Below are 20605 nucleotides of genomic sequence, written 5' to 3'. Positions count from 1 at the left end.
TACACTTTACCATCTATGGTTGTTAGTACTGTTGGACTTTTCTTGTTTCTTGCCACAAATCAACAAAGGGTTAAAAATGAGATAGTATTGTAATAGCACCAATGATCATCTCTTATCATCAAAAACGGTGATATGCGATGTCTTTGAGTAACAGATATCTATCTGATCCGGAGGAAGCTGTTGGCAGACACCATCGATCACTTCAGATTTCCAAACAATCTCTAAATGGAGGAGGAGAAGAAGACAATACAAAACCATACCATTAACCTGTGACCTCTCTCATGGAGGTTTGCACTTTGTGGACTTTTCAGGCCATGACCTCAAATTGATCCAACTAGCAAACAATGAGGTCACCAGACTGGAATGGTGGCTTCACCCAACACCCCCCCCCCAACGCCCCCCCCCCCCCCCCCCCCCCCCCGCTCAAGATCTTATGGCTAGAGAGGAATCACAGGAACTGTGTAGACCACCCTCCCATCTTGTACTCCGGCTTTCCATCCTAAATAATACACTTTGCTCTTTTTCTGTGCCTCTGCTGCTCATCTCACTGGCTCTGATGCCAAGAGACATAATTTGAAAATATTAACAATGACATACAAGGAAGTCCATCCATCACCTGTCTGCTCCGTACATTTGTGACCCAATCTCCCAACACCTAATTTTCGACCTGTAAAACCTGTCTTCTCTTTATATATCAGTGCCCTAATTTCCCGATATGTTCCACACGTAATCTCCAATCCTGGACCAGTCCCTTTCATACTGTACATCTCCCTCCTAATCTTCCAAAACCTCCTCACACGTAATCTCCTGTCCTCATATGATCCTTGATCCTCGTCCTTTGCTCTCCGAGCATCAACATCAAGATTTTTCCCGCGCTTTCTTCATACTTCTGAAACTCACCGCCCCAACAGAATAGGCTCTTCACCATCCAAAAATTGAAGGGCGACCTTAGCCCTGCTTCAGAAAAGCTTACACCCTGCAATAATCCTAAAAAGAAAAAAAAGCATAATAAACCTACAACTCGTCTAGTAAAAAAAACATGCAAGTCCACTGACCCAAAAATGAAAATATCACATGAACGTTATAAATAGTGTTGAGCATTCCGATACCGCAAGTATCGGGTATCGGCCGATATTTGCGGTATCGGAATTCCGATACTGAATTCCGATACTTCCCGCGTATCGGATACCGGAATCGGAAGTTCCCAGAATTCAAATTGAACGCAGCAGCCAATGAGGAATGAATGAAAGTGTGGGCACATCCTGTTTAGCATGGTGGGCATGTAAGTACTGGCAAGGCTGGGATTGGCTGCTGAAATGATGTCACTCTGCACTATAAAAAAGCGCTGCCGCCATTTTGCGCTCACTCTGCTGTGATTTCAGTTAGGGACAGGACGCTGTGTTCTAACTGAGGGCCAGTTGAGCTAGCTAATTGCTTTATTTTCCTTTCCAAAGGCTAATTTAGCAAAACGCTGTGTGTTCTTCACTGTTCACCTTGCTCTTGCCTTGCAGCGCTGTTTTAACAGCGTTCTGCAAGGTCTCTGTGTGTGTGTGTGTGTGCAGCTCACTCTGTAGTCTGTGTGCAGCCATATACCCGGTTGTATTCAGCTCAGGGGGGGTTCACACTGCCTCACACAGTTGTTCTTTTTTGCTCTTAGTGCAGCCTGCTGCACATTTTTTCTCAAATTTCCTATTAGTGTTTTTCCACCAGTCTCCAGCTCTATTGTGGAAAAACACTACATAGGATAACCTAGAGGGGGGGTTTTGGGCCTTGCAGCGCCGTTTACGGCTGTCTGCACGGTCTCCGTGTGAGCCCAGCTCGCCCTGTAGTCTGTGTGCAGCCATAGCCGGTTGGATTCAGCTCAGGGTTCGTTACTGGCTCATACCTTGAGAAAATTTTTCCTTTTTTTCAAATAGTGCAGCCTGTTTAAAATTTGAAAAAAAAAATTCCTATTAGTGTCTTTCCACTCGTATCCAGCTAAATAGTGGAAAAACACTATATAGGATAACCTAGAGGAGGGTTTTTTGGCCTTGCAGCGCCGTTTACGGCTGTCTGCACGGTCTCCGTGTGAGCCCAGCTCGCCCTGTAGTCTGTGTGCAGCTATAGCCGGTTGGATTCAGCTCAGGGTTCGTTACTGGCTCATACCTTGCGAAAAATTTTCCTTTTTTTTCAAATAGTGCAGCCTGTTTAAAATTTGACAAAAAAAAATCCTATAAGTGTCTTTCCACTCGTATCCAGCTAAATAGTGGAAAAACACTATATAGGATAACCTAGAGGAGGGTTTTTTGGCCTTGCAGCGCCGTTTACGGCTGTCTGCACGGTCTCCGTGTGAGCCCAGCTCGCCCTGTAGTCTGTGTGCAGCCATAGCCGGTTGGATTCAGCTCAGGGTTCGTTACTGCCTCATACCTTGAGAAAAATTTTCCTTTTTTTGAAATAGTGCAGCCTGTTTAAAATTTGAAAAAAAAAAAATTCCTATTAGTGTCTTTCCACCAGTCTCCAGCTCAATTGTGGAAAAACACTACATAGGATAACCTAGAGGGTTTTTTTGGGGCCTTGCAGCGCCGTTTACGGCTGTCTGCACGGTCTCTGTGTGAGCGCAGCTCGCCCTGTAGTCTGTGTGCAGCCATAGCCGGTTGGATTCAGCTCAGGGTGCGTTACTGCCTCATACCTTGAAAAACAATTTCCTTTTTTTCAAATAGTGCAGCCAGTTTAAAATTTGAAAAAAAAAATTCCTATTAGTGTCTTTCCACTTGTATCCAGCTAAATAGTGGAAAAACACTATATAGGATAACCTAGAGGAGGGTTTTTTGGCCTTGCAGCGCCGTTTACGGCTGTCTGCACGGTCTCCGTGTGATTTAAACTAGCTCTGTAGCCCGATCTGCACCAAAAAAAAAGTTAAGTTCACCAAACACAACTTAACACTTGTGTAGGCCACATTTGAAAAATAATAAAGTTTAGTCCACAATTTACAACATTAGTGTTTCTTACACCTGTTAGGAGGAGCATTACAGGAATAAGCACACTAAGGCCTTAGTACTTTTCTGCTTATCTTTATCTGTCAACCAAGATGAAGAGGGCAGGGAGTAAGGCACGTGGGCGTGGGCGCGGAGCAGGGAGAGGAGCAGGGAGAGGACGTGGTGATTCTGTGCCTGCTGCGGGCGCCGGTGACTCGTCGTCACTCAGTTTCAGCAGGGAACAGTCCTTCATGCGCAGCTTTGTCGGAGAGCGCCGTGCACCGCTGCTGCGTGAAGACCAAATTGAAGCCGTTGTCGGGTGGATGGCAGCTAACGCCTCGGCATCGACTTCAGTTAGTGCCACATCCTCTCAGGCACAGAGCACTGGAGAGCAGCCATCTGTCTCTTCACCACCTGCCAAATTGGCCAGGCAGTCAGAGAGCCCAGGACAGGAGCCGTCTCTACTTCTGTTCTCTGAATCTCTTGGCTTGGAAACAGGGGGCCAGCCAAGCAGCATTGGAGAAATGGAAGAAGAGGCAGTATGCAGTGATGCCCAACACCTTTTTCTCTCTGACTCTGAAGAGGCAGGTGGGCCAGTGCCTCCGGTGACCACAGCGCAGTACGCATCTGATGATGAAACTCAGGTGCCGCTTTCTCGTGCGTACTGTGCTGCTGAGACTACCCAGGAGGAGCAGTTGGTGGCAGAGGGTAGTGGAGATGATGAGGTCCTTGACCCATCGTGGCGTGAGGAACAGGAAGGTGGTGGGAGCAGCTCAGAGGAAGAGCTTCCTCTTACGGGCCAAAGAGGGAGAGGGAGGGGGAAGACTGCGGAGCCTGTAGCCTCCACTTTGGCACCCGTTAGGAGCCTGTCTCTTTCCAAAGCCAAAAAGGGCGCTCCCAAGACTTGCAGTGCCTGGTCCTTTTTTGACACAGTTGCAGATGACATTTGTTTTGTCAAATGCAAGCTGTGTCATCATAAAGTAAAAAGAGGGAAAAATGTCAGCAACCTCAATACCACAAATATGTGGAAACATGTGCGGACCAGGCACGCGGTGGAGTTACAGAAACACACTGAAGATGTAGGCCAACCAACAGCGGCAGCTACCACCTCTTCAGCTCGTGTTGCCTCTTCCTCCAGCTCACGCACAGCTGGTTTGGCTTCCTCCCAGAGACCTTGTGTAATTCCACCCACAGCACCACCTTCCCAGTCATCCTCACACTCCCAGTCTACTCTACAGCCATCGGTAGTACAGGCATGGGAGAAAAGGCGGGCATTCTCGGCCAACCACCCCCGAGCACAGGCTCTGAATGCAGGCATTGCCAAACTGTTGTCCCTGGAAATGCTCTCGTTCAGGCTGGTGGAGACTGACAGCTTCCGTGACTTGATGGCATTGGCAGTCCCACAGTACAAGGTGCCCAGCCGCTTTTACTTCAGCAGGCAGGCTGTCCCTGCCCTGCACAGGCATGTTGAGGCAAATATAAAACATGCGCTACTGAACGCCGTCAGTAGCAAGGTCCACCTCACCACCGATGCGTGGACCAGTCAGCATGGACAGGGGCGATATGTTTCCCTCACTGCCCATTGGGTTAATGTTGTTGAGCCAGGTACAGATCGTGCGAGTGGCGCAGGACGTGTCCTGCCCACTCCAAGGATTGCAGGAATCCAGTCTGTACGCATCGACTCCTCCTCTTACACCAGTTCCTCTGATTCCTCTCTGCAGGATCCGTCACAGTCCACCCCCACATGGACCCGTGAACGTTTACCTATGACCGACATGAGCACAGCCGTGGCCAAACGTCAGCAGGCCGTCTTGAAACTAGTTTCATTGGGGCATCGAAGCCACACAGCGCAGGAGCTCTGGAATGCCATAAAGCAGGAGAGCGATGTGTGGTTACTGCCAGCGAATCTCCAGCCAGGCATGGTAGTGTGTGACAATGGCCGAAATCTGGTGGCAGCTTTGGCCCTTGGCAACCTCACTCACATCCCATGTCTGGCACATGTGCTCAATTTGGTTGTGCAGAGTTTTCTGAGGGACTATCCGGATCTTGATGCCCTGCTGCACAAGGTCCGCCTAGAGTGTGCTCACTTGCGGCGTTCCAGCTTGGCCAGATCCCGCATTGCTGCTCTGCAGCGCCGATTCCGCCTTCCGGAACACCGCATCATATGTGACCTACCTACCCGGTGGAATTCCACGTTACATATGTTGGAGCGGTTGTGTGAGCAGCAGCAAGCAGTTATGGAGTACCAGCTGCATCAGGCGCAAAGAAGTCGCAGTCAGCGCCGATCAGACTTCACAACCACAGAGTGGGCCACTATGAAGGACGTCTGCCAGGTTTTGCGTCCTTTTGATTATTCCACGCGGATGGCAAGTGCAGATGATGCACTAGTCAGCATGACTGTCCCCCTTATCTGCCTGCTTCAGCAAACTTTGCAAGGGTTAAGGGATGATGTGGTGGAAGAGGTGGAGGATGAGGAGTCACCTTTTCCATCAGCTTCTGGAGAGTCAGCGCCACGTGGTTCCTCACAAAGGGGTACGCAGGGGCCAATTTGTGAGGAGGATGAGGAGGAGTCAATGGAGGAGGAAGAGCTCCGTCCAGAGGAGGGAGCGACACAATTGTCCAGTGGTCAGTGTGTACAGCGAGGGTGGGGTGATGACGAGCGGGCAGAGATCATGTCTCAAGCAGGGGACAGCGTTTCTGGGCCAGTTGGCACTCTGCAGCACATGGTGGATTTCATGCTGCAGTGCCTGAGAAACGACCGCCGCATCGACCACATTCTCAACATGCCTGATTATTGGGTGTTCACCCTCCTCGATCCTCGCTACCGGGACAACGTCCAAAACCTCATCCCTGCGTTGACCCGGGAGCGTAAATTGCGGGAGTACCACGACACACTGGTGAATTCCATCATCTTCTCCTGTCCAACTGAGAGGAGTGCTGCTAGTGCTTTACAAAGCAGCTCAGTGCGTCGAGGCAGTGGGGGAGGCTCTGCCCAAAGAGGGAGCAGAAGCAGTGCCTCTGCCCAAGGCAAGCCCAGTATGGCACAACTCTGGCACACTTTTGTGTGCCCGCCCCAAATGTCTACACCATCACCGGCGGCTCCAGTCAGCAGGAGGCAACGGTTCCGTCAGATGGTGACAGACTACATGGCTTGCCCTCTTACTGTACTCCCAGACGGCTCTTCCCCGTTCAAGTTTTGGGTCTCTAAGCTGGATACATGGCCAGAGCTAAGCCAGTATGCATTGGAGGTGCTGGCTTGCCCTGCGGCTAGTGTCTTATCGGAACGTGTCTTTAGTGCCGCAGGTGGTGTACTAACAGACCGTCGCATGCGACTATCCTCCGATAACGTTGACCGGCTTACTTTCCTGAAAATGAACCAGGCCTGGATCTCGCAGGAATTTGCCACTCCTCTGCCTGATTAAGTAATTGGGTATCATCCAGGTCTCCTGCTGTGTTCATCTTTCTACCACCTGAACTGCTATTCCTGGGCTCCAACACCGCCAGTTGCGGCTCAGAAGTGCAGGCTGCACAGTAAAAACATACGACCCAGTGTTATTGGGTTTCAGTAACGTCAGCTGATCCCCAGCTGTGTAGCCGGCAATGTGTCCTGCGACCGCCACGCTGGCACAACAACCTAAATGTAAGGGAACCTGTCCCCCCCCCCCCCCCGTCGTTTGTTACTGAAAGAGCCATCTTGTGCAGCAGTAATGCTGCACAAGGAAAAGGTAGCTTTTTTTTTTTTAGCTCTTTGCACACGCAGAACTTAACACTTATAAAATGTGTTCACTGATACCGTTATACCGTCCCGGAGCTGGGACTTTCCTTCGTAATGTGACGCAGCACAGCCGTCATTCCTACCCCCTTGGTGCCATGCGCTGCCTCCTCAGCGTTGTTTTAAGCTGTCACGGAGCCTGCGCTGTTCTGTTATCCCTTGGGCATGCCCTATTTGCGCTGCCTGTCTTCTGACATAATTTGGTGTCAGGCTGGCTGCGCCTGTGCGGCCGCGGTGCCCGAGATCCCGCCTCGCAGTGTCTTCTGATTGAGTCACACTGCGGGCCTGGGATCCATGGGCATGCGCAGTGCATATCTTCCCCTCGGGCTCTTGCTCATTTCCCTCCGCCTTCTTTAGACTGTGCGCCGTCAGCTGATCCCTAGCATGCCACGGCCGTGACACCGCACAGTCTGAAGAAGAGGGAAGGAGGGGAGTGAGAGTCGAGGTTATGCACTGTGCATGCCCATGGTTCCAAGGCCCGCAGTGGGATTACGTTAGATGAGACTGCGAGGTGGGATCTGGAGCAGCGTGGACGCACAGGCACTGACAGCCTGACACCAAATTATGTCAGAAGACAGGCAGCGCTAATTGGGCATGGCCAAGGGCTAACAGAACAGCGCAGGCTCCGTGACAGCTTAAAACAACGCTGAGGAGGCAGCGCACGGCATCAAGGGGATAGGAATGACAGCTGTGCTGTGTCCCATTACGAAGGAAATTCGCACCTCCGGAACGGTTTAACGGTATAAAGGGACACATTTTTAGTGTTTACTTCGGTGTTTGCAAGGAGCATAATTAAAAGAGCAACCTTTTCCTTTTGCATCCTTAGTGCTGCACAACATGGCTCTTTCAGCTACAAACGTCTTGGGGGGGGGGTTAAAGGTTTCCTTTCAACTTGCTCCAATCAGGCTTCGGCCTACACTCTGTTCCTCTGCTCCTCCTGCTGTCCCTGGGCTCTAACACCGCCAGTTGGTGCCTGGAAGTGCTGTGTGCACAGTCAACAGTCGCTCCTCTGTTATTGGGGTTCAGTAACGTCAGCTGATCCCCAGCTGTGTGTGCGGCAATACCTCCAATCTGCTCCTCCTGCTGTCCCTGGGCTCTAACACCGCCAGTTGGTGCCTGGAAGTGCTGTGTGCACAGTCAACAGTCGCTCCTCTGTTATTGGGGTTCAGTAACGTCAGCTGATCCCCAGCTGTGTGTGCGGCAATACCTCCAATCTGCTCCTCCTGCTGTCCCTGGGCTCTAACACCGCCAGTTGGTGCCTGGAAGTGCTGTGTGCACAGTCAACAGTCGCTCCTCTGTTATTGGGGTTCAGTAACGTCAGCTGATCCCCAGCTGTGTATCCGGCAACGTGTCATGCGACCGCCACGCTGGCACAACTAAAATGTAAGGGGACCTGTCCCCCCCCCCTAGGCGTTTGTTACTGAAAGAGCCACCATGTGCAGCACTAATACTGCACAAGGGAAAGGTCGCTCTTGAAATTATGCTCCTTGCAAACGCTGAACTACACACTCATGTAATGTGTCCCCTCACACCGTCCAACCGTCCCGGAGGTGGGACTTTCCTTTGTAATGTGACGCAGCACAGCCGTCATTGCTACCCCCTTGGCACCGTGCGCTGCCTCCTTAGCGTTGTTTGATTCCGTCATGGACCCTGCGCTGTTATGTTATCCCTTGGCCATGCACAGTTTGCGCTGCCCGTCCTCTGACATCATTTGTTGTCGTCCTGGCTGCGCCTGTGCGTCCACGCTGCCCGAAATCACACCTCGCAGTGTCGTCTAATGTGATCCCACAGTGGGCCTGGTATCCATGGCCATGCGCAGTGCATATACTAGCCTCTCACTCCCCTTCTTCACGCTTCTTCAGACTAGGCGGCGTCAGCTGATCCCTAATAGCATGCCACGGCCGTGACGCCGCACAGTCTGAAGAAGCAGGAAGGAGGTGAGTGAGAGGCGATGATATGCACTGCGCATGCCCATGGATCCCTGGCCCGCAGTGGGACTACATTAGATGACACTGCAAGGTTGGATCTCGGGCAGCTTGGACGCACAGGCACTGCCAGCCTGACACCTACATGATGTCAGAAGACGGGCACCGCTAACTGTGCATGGCCAAGGGATAACATTACAGCGCGGGCTCCGTGACAGAACCAAACAACGTTGAGGAGGTGGCGCCCGGCACCAAGGGGGTTGGAATGACGACTGTGCTGTGTCACATTACAAAGGAAAGTCCCACTTCCGGGATGGTTTGACGGTGTGAGGGGACACATTATATGAGTGTGTACTTCAGCGTTTGCAAGGAGCATAATTTTCGGAACAACCATTTTCCATGTGCAGTATTACTGCTGTACAAGATGGCTCTTTCAGCAACAAATGCCTGGGGGGGGGGGGGGTTAAAGGTTCCCTTTCAACTTGCTCCACTGCAGGCTTCGGCCTACACTCTGCTCCTCTTTGATTCCCTGGGTTTCAACACTGTCAGTTGCCACCTGGAAGTGTTGTCTACACAGAAAAAACACTAGGTGATGTGTCAGTGGGGTTCAGCACCGCCAGCTGTTCCCCTGCTGTGTAGTCGGCAACGTGTCCAGCACAAGCCACGCTGGCACAACAGAACAAAAGCTGCCACCAGTGCAGGCTTCGGCCTACACTCTGCTCCTCTCCTCCTCCTGCTGACCCTGGGCTCAAACACCGCTAGTTTTTGCCCGGAAGTGCTAGCTGCACAGAGAAAAACACCAGCCAATGTGTTAGTGGGGTTCAGCAACGCCAGCTGTTCCCCTGCTGTGTAGCCGGCAACGTGACCTGCAAACGCCATGCAGGCACAGGAACTGAAATTAAAAGGGAACCTGGCCCCACCCCCCCAGGTGTTTCTATGTATAACAGCCACCTAGTACAGCAGTACTGCTGCATTTGTACAAGGTGGCTGACTTTTTCTCCTTGCCCACGTGGAACTCAACACGTACAAAATGTGTCTCATTGAGACCATTCCACTGTCCCTGAGGTGTGACTTTCCTTTGTAATGATACGCAGCACCCCCCTTGGTAGCGTTTCCCGTCTTTTGTCATCATGGTTAGCTGGCTGCGCCTGTGCATCCGCCCTGCTAGAAACAACGCCCCTCGTTGTCATATTTATTTTGTCAGCGAGGGTGTGGTTTATGGGCACGAGCAGTGCATATGTTCGCCTGTCTTAACTCATCTCCTTCCGCCTTCTTCAGACTGTGCGGCCTCCTGGCCGTGGTAGGCGATAAGGGATCAGCTGAGGCCGCCCAGTCTGGAGCAGGTGTAAGGACATGTGTAAGCGGCAAACCTATTTACTGCACAAGGCCACGAATCCCAGCCACGCAGTGTGATTTTTTGAAAACACACTGTGGGTCTGGGATTCATGTCCATCGCTAACCGCAACGGCCGACATGAAATGAGGTCAGAAGACAGGAAGCGCTCACAGCGCATGGCCAAGGGATCACAATAGCGCAGACTCCTGTACAGCAAATAACAACGCTCATGAATCTGCGCCCAGTACCTAGGTGAAAATTTTGACACCTGTGCTGCGTCTCGTTAAAAAGACAAGTCACGCCTCCACAACTGTTTGACAGTATAATGGGCTAAATAGTGTACGTGTTTTAGTCAGCGTGTGCAAGGAGCAAAACAAATAGAGCAACCTTTTACTTGTGCAGCATTAATGCTGCACAAGGTGTGGCTCTTGTACCTTGCAACACCTGAGGGGGGTTAAAGGTAACCTTTGAAATTGGTTCAACTAGGCTTCGGCCTACACTCTGCTCCTCTACTCCTCCTGCTGACCCTGGGCTCAAACACCGCTAGTTTTTGCCCGGAACTGCTAGCTGCACAGAGAAAAACACCAGCCAATGTGTTAGTGGGGTTCAGCACCGCCAGCTGTTCCCCTGCTGTGTAGTCGGCAACGTGTCCAGCACAAGCCACGCTGGCACAACAGAACAAAAGCTGCCACCAGTGCAGGCTTCGGCCTACACTTTGCTCCTCTCCTCCTCCTCCTGCTGACCCTGGGCTCTAACACCGCTAGTTTTTGCCCGGACATGCAATCTGCACAGAGAAAAACACCAGTCAATGTGTCAGTGGGGTTCAGCAACGCCAGCTGTTCCCCTGCTGTGTAGCTTGCAACGTGACCTGCAAACGCCACGCAGGCACATGAACTGAAATTGAAGGGAGCCTGCCCCCCACCCACAGGTGTTTCTATGTATAACAGCCACCTTGTACAGCAGTACTGCTGCATTTGTACAAGGTGGCTGACTTTTTCTCCTTACCCACGTGGAACTCAACACGTACAAAATGTGTCTCATTAGAGACCACTACAATGTCCCTGAGGTGTGACTTTCCTTTGTAATGACACGCAGCACCACCCTTGTTAGCGCTGCCCGTCTTTTGACATCATTGGTTAGCTGGCTGCGCCTGTGCATCTCCCCTGCTCGAAACAACGCCCCACGGTGTCTTATTTTTTTGGACAGCGAGGGTGTGATTGATGGGCATGTGCAGTGGATATGTTTGCCTGTGTTCACTCATCTCCTTCCGCCTTCTTCAGACTGGGTGTCCTCATGGCCGCGGCAGGCGATAAGGGATCAGATGAGGCCGCCCAGTCTGAAGCAGGTGTAAGGACATGTGTGAGCGGCAAACATATTTAGTGCACCAGGGCACGAATCCCAGCACCGCAGTGTGATTTTTTAAAAACACACTGTGGGTCTGGGATTCATGTCCATCGCTAACCGCAACGGCCAACATGAAATGAGGTCATAAGACAGGAAGCGCTCACAGCGCATGGCCAAAGGATCACAAGAGCGCAGACTCCTGTACAGCAACTAACAACGCTCAGGAAGCTGCGCCCATGCAAAAAGGTGTTGTTTTCGACACCTGTGCTGCTTTTCTTTAAAAAGACAAGTCACGCCTCCACTACTGATTAACAGTATAATGGGCTAAATAGTCTACGTGTTGCATTCAGCTTGTGCAAGTAGAAAAATTAATAGAGCAACCTTTTACTTGTGCAGCATTAATGCTGCAGAAGGAGTGGCTCTTGTACTTTTTAACACCTGAGGGGGGGTTAAAGGTAACCTTTGAAATTGGTTCAACTAGGCTTCGGCCTACACTCTGCTCCTCTCCTCCTCCTGCTGACCCTGGGCTCTAACAACGCTAGTTTTTGCCCGGAAATGCTAGCTGCACAGAGAAAAACACCAGCCAATGTGTTAGTGGGGTTCAGCACCGCCAGCTGTTCCCCCGCTGTGTAGCCGGCATCGTGTCCAGCACAAGCCACGCTGGCACAACCGACCAAAAGCTGCCACCAGTGCAGGCTTCGGCCTACACTTTGCTCCTCTCCTCCTCCTCCTGCTGACCTTGGGCTCAAACACCGCTAGTTTTTGCCCGGAAATGCTAGCTGCACAGAGAAAAACACCAGCCAATGTGTTAGTGGGGTTCAGCACCGCCAGCTGTTCCCCTGCTGTGCAGCTTGCAACGTGACCTGCAAACGCCACGCAGGCACATGAACTGAAATTGAAGGGAGCCTGGCCCCCACCCCCAGGTGTTTCTATGTATAACAGCCACCTTGTACAGCAGTACTGCTGCATTTGTACAAGGTGGCTGATGTTTTCTCCTTGCCCACGTGGAACTCAACACGTACAAAATGTGTCTCTTTGAGACCATTCCACTGTCCCTGAGGTGTGACTTTCCTTTCTAATGATACGCAGCACCCCCCTTGGTAGCGCTTCCCGTCTTCTGACATCATTGGTTGGCTACTTGCGCCTGTTCGTCCGCCCTGCCTGAATAAAATGCTCCTCGTTGTCTTAATTATTTTGACTGCGAGGGTGTGATTGATGGGCACGAGCAGTGCATATCTTCGCCTGTCTTAACTCATCTCCTTCCGCCTTCTTCAGACTGTGCAGCCTCATGGCCGCGGCATGCGAGAAGGGATCAGCAGAGGCCGCCCAGTCTGAAGCAGGTGTAAGGACGTGTGTGAGCGGCCAAAATATTTACTGCTCAAGGCCACGAATCCCAGCACCGCAGTGTGGCTTTATGAAAAGACACTGGGGGTCTGGGATTTATGGCCATCGTTAACCGCACGGGCCAACATGAAATGATGTCATAAGATGGGCAGCGCTAACAGGGCATTGCCAAGGGATAACACAAGAGCGCAGACTCCTGTACAGCAAATAACAACGCTCAGGAAGCTGCGCCAAGCACCAAGGCGTTATTTTGGACACCTGTGCTGCGTCTCATCAAAAAACCAAGTCACGCATCCACTACAGTTTGACTGTAGAATGGGGTAAATTGTGTATGTCTTTCATTCAGCGTGTGCAAGTAGACAAATTAATAGAGCAACCTTTCACTTGTGCAGCATTAATACTGCACAAGGTGTGTCTCTTGTACTTTGTAACACCTGAGGGGGGGGTTAAAGGTTTCCTTTGAAATTGGTTCAACTAGGCTTCGGCCTACACTCTGCTCCTCTCCTCCTCCTCCTGCTTCAACACGGGCTCTAACATCGCTAGTTTTTGCCCGCAAGTGGTAGCTGCACAGAGAAAAACACACGCCATTGTGTTAGTGGGGTTCAGCAACGCCAGCTGTTCCCCCAGTGTGTAGCCGGCAAAGTGTCCTGCAAACGCAACGCAGACACAAAGCTGCCTCCAGTGCAGGCTTCGGCCTACACTCATCTCCCCCTGCTTACCCTTTGCTCCAACACCGCTAGTTGGGGCTCTAGGAAGACAATCTTTAATAGGCAAGGCAACGCATCCGGGTTCCAGCACCGCCAGCTGGTTCTCGGCAGTGTTCTTGTCACAGGTACTCCCTCGTGCCAAGCCTGGTTTCAGCACCGTCAGCTGTTTCCGGGTTGTGTCAACTTCACTGAGACGCCTATGCTTGCCCCGTCGTGGTGCGGTCGAGTTAGCCAACTCCAGGGTGCCTCCAGTTTAGGAGCTTCCTATGTGGGCTGCGTGAACTGGTAGTCAAGGCTGGTTCTGTAGTGCCAGTAGGCCCAGCTCCCCCTGTAGGACTGTTGGGGTTCGGTAACTGCGGCTGCCTCGCGGCCTAGCTGTTCTCTCCTCTCCTGTGGGCCTTGGGGTTCACCACCTGGTTCCAGCACCGTCAGCTGGTTCCGGGCCGAGCCTTTGGCTTAGGTGCCTCCTCCTGGGTATCCGAGTTCCGCCAACGCCAGGCGGTCCTTGGTAGTGCTTTTAAGCGCGGGCACCTACAGCTTAGTAACCGGGTTCCAGCACCGTCAGCTAGTCCTCGGTCGTGCCATTGGCTCTTGCACACTGGGGCAACGCATCCGGGTTCCAGCACCGCCAGCTGGTTCTCGGCAGTGTTTTTGTCACAGGTACTCCCTCATGCCAAGCCTGGTTTCAGCACCGTCAGCTGTTTCCGGGTTGTGTCAAGCTCACTGAGACACCTATGCTTGCCTCGTCGTGGTGCGGTCGGGTTAGCCAACTCCAGGGTGCCTCCAGTTTAGGAGCTTCCTATGTGGGCTGCGTGAACTGGTAGTCAAGGCTGGTTCTGTAGTGCCAGTAGGCCCAGCTCCCCCTGTAGGACTGTTGGGGTTCGGTAACTGCGGCTGCCTCGCGGCCTAGCTGTTCTCTCCTCTCCTGTGGGCCTTGGGGTTCACCACCTGGTTCCAGCACCGTCAGCTGGTTCCGGGCCGAGCCTTTGGCTTAGGTGCCTCCTCCTGGGTATCCGAGTTCCGCCAACGCCAGGCGGTCCTTGGTAGTGCTTTTAAGCGCGGGCACCTACAGCTTAGTAACCGGGTTCCAGCACCGTCAGCTAGTCCTCGGTCGTGCCATTGGCTCTTGCACACTGGGGCAACGCATCCGGGTTCCAGCACCGCCAGCTGGTTCTCGGCAGTGTTTTTGTCACAGGTACTCCCTCGTGCCAAACCTGGTTTCAGCACCGTCAGCTGTTTCCGGGTTGTGTCAAGCTCACTGAGACACCTATGCTTGCCTCGTCGTGGTGCGGTCGGGTTAGCCAACTCCAGGGTGCCTCCAGTTTAGGAGCTTCCTATGTGGGCTGCGTGAACTGGTAGTCAAGGCTGGTTCTGTAGTGCCAGTAGGCCCAGCTCCCCCTGTAGGACTGTTGGGGTTCGGTAACTGCGGCTGCCTCGCGGCCTAGCTGTTCTCTCCTCTCCTGTGGGCCTTCGGGTCCACCACCTGGTTCCAGCACCGTCAGCTGGTTCTCGGCAGTGTCTTTTGCTCTTGTACCTTCTGCTCCCCATCCTGGTTCCAGTACCGTCAGCTGGTTCCGGGCAGAGCCTTTGGCTTAGGTGCCTCCTTCTGGGTATCCAAGTTCCACCAACGTCAGGTGGTCCTTGGTAGTGCTTTCAGGCACGGGTACCTCCTGCTTAGTAACCGGGTTCCAGTAACGTCAGCTGGTCCTTGGTAGTTCCATTGGCTCTTGGACCTTCGGCTACCAATCCGGGTTCCAGTACCGTCAGCTGGTTCTCGGCAGTGTCTTTTGCTCTTGTACCTTCTGCTCCCCATCCTGGTTCCAGTAACGTCAGCTGGTTCCGGGCAGAGCCTTTGGCTTAGGTGCCTCCTTCTGGGTATCCGAGTTCCGCCAACGTCAGGCGGTCCTTGGTAGTGCTTTTTAGCACGGGTACCTCCTGCTTAGTAACCGGGTTCCAGTAACGTCAGCTGGTCCTCGGTAGTTCCATAGGCTCTTGAACCTTCGGGTAGCCATCCGAGTTCCAGTTCCATCAGCTGGTTCTTGGCATTTTCTCAGCCTTCTTGTACCTTCTGCTACATTTCCAAGTTGAAGACCCTAACGTCGACGACCCGGAAGACCACCCCGATGACGACGACCCGGAAGACCACCCCGATGACGACGACGACGACGGCGGAGACGACGACGGCGGAGACGACGACGGCTGAGACGACGACGGCGGAGATGACGACACTGGAGACGACGACCCTGGAGACGACAACATGGAAGACCGAGAAGCAGAAGAACAAGAGGCTGCAGAACAAAGAGCAGAAGAACATTAAGCATAAGACTTAATATCAGAGCAAAAGATATTATCTAAATTATATGCAGAAGAAGACTAAGCAGTGTATGGGGGTGAGTCCGTTCCTCCTCGTGGTGCCCCTGGATAAAGCCTGATGCTGCAGGCCAAACTGAACGCGGACAAATGTAACTTTTGTGACTGGCAGAACGGAAGGTGTAATCTTCCAACTTTTATAGATAACAACTACGGGAATGCCTGTCACAAATGAGAATATGATGAAGAAGTAGAATAGGAAGAATAATAACAGTGGAATAAAAAGAATATGTAGAATAGGAAGAATAATAATAGTTGAAGAAAATGAATATGAAGAATGTAATAAAAAAAAAAATATAGGTAGAAGATGAAGAAGAAGATGAATAAGGTGAAGAAGTTGATGTCAAAGATGCTGATGATGATGAAGATGAAAGTGTGGGAAAAGGAAAAAAAAGAAGGGGAAGGTCGTGGAATAGTGAAACATCAATATCTGACAAAATAAAAAAAATTTACATAGTCAATATCTTTTTCAATCCGAACGTCTTTAAAAAAAAAAAAAATCATGCTATTCTATTTGATTGGACTAATCCTCATTGCCTTTAATGTCTCCGCCACCTCCCCCATACATCCTACATTATTCTTAGTTGTTTTCCTTCATGTAGAATGAACCTACAAGGAAAGAAAGGGTTTATTTTAATTCCGATATTTTGGTCCCATTGACTTGCATTGGGATCGGGTATCGGTATCGGCGATATCCGATATTTTTTGAATATCGGCCGATCCAAACCGATACCGATACTTTCCGATATCGGAAGGTATCGCTCAACACTAGTTATAAACAAAAAAAATTATAATGTCGTAATTGCTGTTTTTTGTCCCTTTGCCTCCTCCAAAACATAGGAAAAATAGTGGTCAAGAAGACTTTCTGTACTGATTAAAACCTGAATCTAATAGAATAAAAATAGTGCTTTTGGAAGGAAAGTGGAAAAATTGGCTGTGGCAAGATAGGGTTAATGGCGGTTTACAAAAAAATAATACAGAAATGTGACATTTGGTACAGATCCACAGACAAACCTTTTTACACCTGCCTCCTGGCACATTTGCAGTTATGAGATTAGTTTTTCAGACTACAATAACACTAAGGATTTATTTTCCGCAGTATTCGGCACAAGACCACTGAGGCCAGTGATCTGCTGCAGTGGTCATGGTGGAGTGTACAGGATGGGACGCGATGGCTCCAGCCAAAGAAAAAAGGCCATTGGGGAGGGTGGCGTTCAGCTATTCCCGACCGTCCCATAGTAAGTGGTTGCCGCAGAGAATCGCTCGATTGAAGAAGGGATCCAATTCCCAGGTTCCAGAGACCCTATCTCAGGATCACTGGTGGTTACAGTGACCGAACCTCCGCCGATCAGTAGGTAGCACTTGATATCTTAATATTTGGGGCGTAACCCTTTAATTCCTAATTCACATTTGTCTGTATTATGTATTTTAGAATCACGGACACCTAACAGTCTATGGCTAGTGTGTCATGTCGCAAGAAGAAAACATGTCTTGATATCTTCCAATTTGAAGAGCAAACTTGCCCAGTTTTTATGAATGGATGAGAAAAAAATAAAGGAGCAACTAAGGAAAAAATTGGTCCGTTCCTTCGGATAGTAACACAAGGATTTGTGTTACAGTGTCGGACTGGGGTGTCGGGCCCACCAGTAACCAACTCCAGGTCCCCACTTCTCAGCTACAGGCAAATGTGACATTATCCTCAATCACAATTTATACAACAATGAGCTGAGTAGTTTTTACATGAATAAGATGCCGCCTTTGTCTGTACACAGTGATTAGAGTATACTGTGCCAAGTACTGCTGATATAAAAGGGTGGTGACCTACTCTTGCACAAGGGCCCACCGGAGGATTTTCCTTTTCTCCTGGAGGCCAGTCCAAGCCTGCGTGTGTATGTAGCCTAACAGCCTTATCAGCATACGGAAAACTGATGGCCGGTCTGGAAATCACTGTCTGTACACAGACCGTGATCATAGTGTGATCAGATTCTCTCAGCTGTGGAGAAGATGGAGAAAAAAAATGTGTTCATGTTCTCCATTCTGTCAGTCTGTGGAAATCGGACTACATTCAGATGTGATCTGAGCGAAGTCCAATGTTTTCCACAGACACATTGACTTACATGGTCTAGTGCAATCAGAGTATCACATCAAACTCGGGCGTGCACCGATTTATTTTTTTTTGGGACATGTGCCCGGCCCCATAGGCTAACATAGGTCCGAGTTCTAGCTGATGTTTTGTCAGATCGCACTCGAACAGTAAATACGGCCATATGCACGAGCCCTTAATCTGTGGGCTGGTTGCCCGGTGAAATTAGCCTACTAAACATGCCCTTCGTTACCATGGATAGCCCTCCGTTGTATAAAATCTCCTCTGCTTTACAGGCAATAGAGCCGCCCGTGCCCAGAGCAGAAGGCCAGAACAGGTTTGACATGTATTTGTTTTAAAAGGAATAGCCCCAGGTATAAACCACATTGCAAAAGTTCCTGAGTCAGAAACCTCTTTTGTTGAATACCAAATATGTTGTTTTACTTTTTTTTTTCATCGGTGCCTCCTGGGCCGCACCCGGCTGTTATGCAATTCTCTTCTTCCAAGTTGCAATACACCCGATAGCACAACATGTCTGACTCTCCTAGACACCCTGAAAACACCACTAATAATCGTGCTTGTATGTCGTCCTTAGACTCGTCACCTCTGCATAGTAGTTTACAATTATAATGGAAACCAGACGCCGTGCTTCATTCTTTGCCCCGTGGACACTACTGCACCCATCCCCAAGGTCCCTGTTCATTTATAACGGGGTCCATTGGGGTCTATTTTGATGTCTGCTGTTTTGTCAGGAAATATAATGCTGGTGGGTTTTTTTTTCCGTCAGACGATATGCCCAATGTTAACACTTTGTAGTCTTATAGTCCTTGTTTTCTCTCTTCTTTTTATGGGCCCTGCGGTTGGCAAGGCCCGTGAAAACTTGCAACCGTTTACTGTGGGCGTCACTGTCACCGAGGAGCTCAAGGACAGGACACAAGTGCTGAACGAACTCTGATCCGCCCTGAATTTTTATTCCCTGAAGAACTTATCACTGGGAAGACGCTGACTATAACTGGGATTGGGGGTATTTGCCGACTTTTTACTTATGGTCCGGGTTTTCCTAGATTGGGGTGTCAGGAGGGGGTTAAGGGAAGTGAGGGTGTCCGAGAACCTCCAGACAAATGTTTTATTGCTGATCAACCTGGGGCGGTTGGTCACTCAATACATTACAACAGGAGATCTGCTCTGAGAACTAGCCACCAAGACGTGGATTCGTTTACTCAGAGGCGGAAAAGGCAAGAGCCTCCTCTGTTCAAAGCATTGATCGCAGACTTTTTGGAGCCAGTGGTCAGTATTGAATATTGGGGTTTGCATCGATCCGTGATTTATGGAAGACATATTTTCTGTGTCGTAGTGAAGTGAGGAACATATCGCATTCACTTACATTAACGTAAGGCCTTTCTAACTGCATCAACTTAATATCGATCTAATGGATTATGCTATCTATGCCATGTTTCTGATCTTATAAACTTCTAAAAGACCTAGCACATCCCACAACCAGCCCCCACATGAGCTCATCAAGGGGAGGTATGTAGGCATAACCTTGATCTATTAAAAGCAGAATTTGGGGTTTGGTCATTTGTCAGTCCTGGAAGGTACAGCTTGCTGTGGGTACTGTTTGTTTTCCTAAGAAGTATCTCTTTCCACTAAGTTCTGAGCCATTTCCATGACACAGGTTTAGTTTTCTTTTGTTATCCCTTTTATGCCATGTAATTGTATATACCGTATTGTTTTGTTCCCATTTTGTATCACCTTTTTACATTTTTATAAACACTACCTACCTTTCCGGCTTAAATATATAAAACTGAATACCTCTGATCCTCTTGCTCTGTAAACCGCACCCCTGAAGCCATATAACAGCTGTCTAATCAGCCTGTATAAATGATTGGTGGTGGCAGCTAGTAGTTCCCCTTTGTTATATATACATATGTATGTATATATATATATATATATATATATATATATATATATATATATATATATGTATATATATATATATATCAGTACAGACCAAAAGTTTGGACACACCTTCTCATTTAAAGGTTTTTCTGTATTTTCATGACTATGAAAATTGTAAATTCACTCTGAAGGCATCAAAACTATGAATTAACACTTGTGGAATTATATACTTAACAAAAAAGTGTGATACAACTGAAAATATGTCATATATACTAGGTTCTTCAAAGTAGCCACCTTTTGCTTTGATTACTGCTTTGCACACTCTTGGCATTCTCTTGATGATCTTCAAGAGGTAGTCACCGGAAATGGTTTTCACTTCACAGGTGTGCTCTGTCAGGTTTAATAAATGGGATTTCTTGCCTTATAAATGGGGTTGGGACCACCAGTTGTGTTGTGCAGAAGTCTGGTGGATACACAGCTGATAGTCCTACTGAATAGACTGTTAGAATTTGTATTATGGCAAGAAAAAAAGCAGCTAAGCAAAGAAAAACGAGTGGCCATCATTACTTTAAGAAATAAAGGTCACTCAGTCGGAAACATTGGGAAAACTTTGAAAGTGTCCCCAAGTGCAGTTGCAAAAACCATCAAGCGCTACAAAGAAACTGGCTCACATGAGGACTGCCCCAGGAAAGGAAGACCAAGAGTCACCTCTACTTCTGAAGATAAGTTTATCCGAGTCACCAGCCTCAGAAATCGGTGTTCTAGCAGCAGACACATCTCTACAACAACTGTTAAGAGGAGACTTTGTCCAGCAGGCCTTCATGTTAAAATAGCTGCTAGGAAACCACTGCAAAGGGCAGGCAACAAGCAGA

This window comes from Ranitomeya imitator, chromosome 3 (genome assembly GCF_032444005.1).
Source record: "Ranitomeya imitator isolate aRanImi1 chromosome 3, aRanImi1.pri, whole genome shotgun sequence".
NCBI lineage: Eukaryota > Metazoa > Chordata > Amphibia > Anura > Dendrobatidae > Ranitomeya > Ranitomeya imitator.
This window is presented reverse-complemented; position numbering follows the sequence as displayed.